The sequence below is a fragment of the Miscanthus floridulus genome, chromosome 7 (genome assembly GCF_019320115.1).
Source record: "Miscanthus floridulus cultivar M001 chromosome 7, ASM1932011v1, whole genome shotgun sequence".
NCBI lineage: Eukaryota > Viridiplantae > Streptophyta > Magnoliopsida > Poales > Poaceae > Miscanthus > Miscanthus floridulus.
In genome coordinates, this window is record NC_089586.1 from 59438168 (window position 1) to 59438384 (window position 217).

A 217-nucleotide genomic window follows, 5' to 3' on the forward strand; every position below is an offset into this window, starting at 1 on the left:
GCTCTCAATAGATTTTTGCTAACCGTACCGATCGAATAATGCTAGCTAGCTGCAGCCTGCTTGTGATATCAGCAAGCAGATCGAGCCTCATATATAGTCTCTGCATGCATGCGAAACAGAAGAGACGATGTTGAGAGCTACCAATAACTATCCGTGTCGACTCGATCTCTGAGAATTTTAGCCTTATATAATAACAATTCCATGCAACATATGCCGG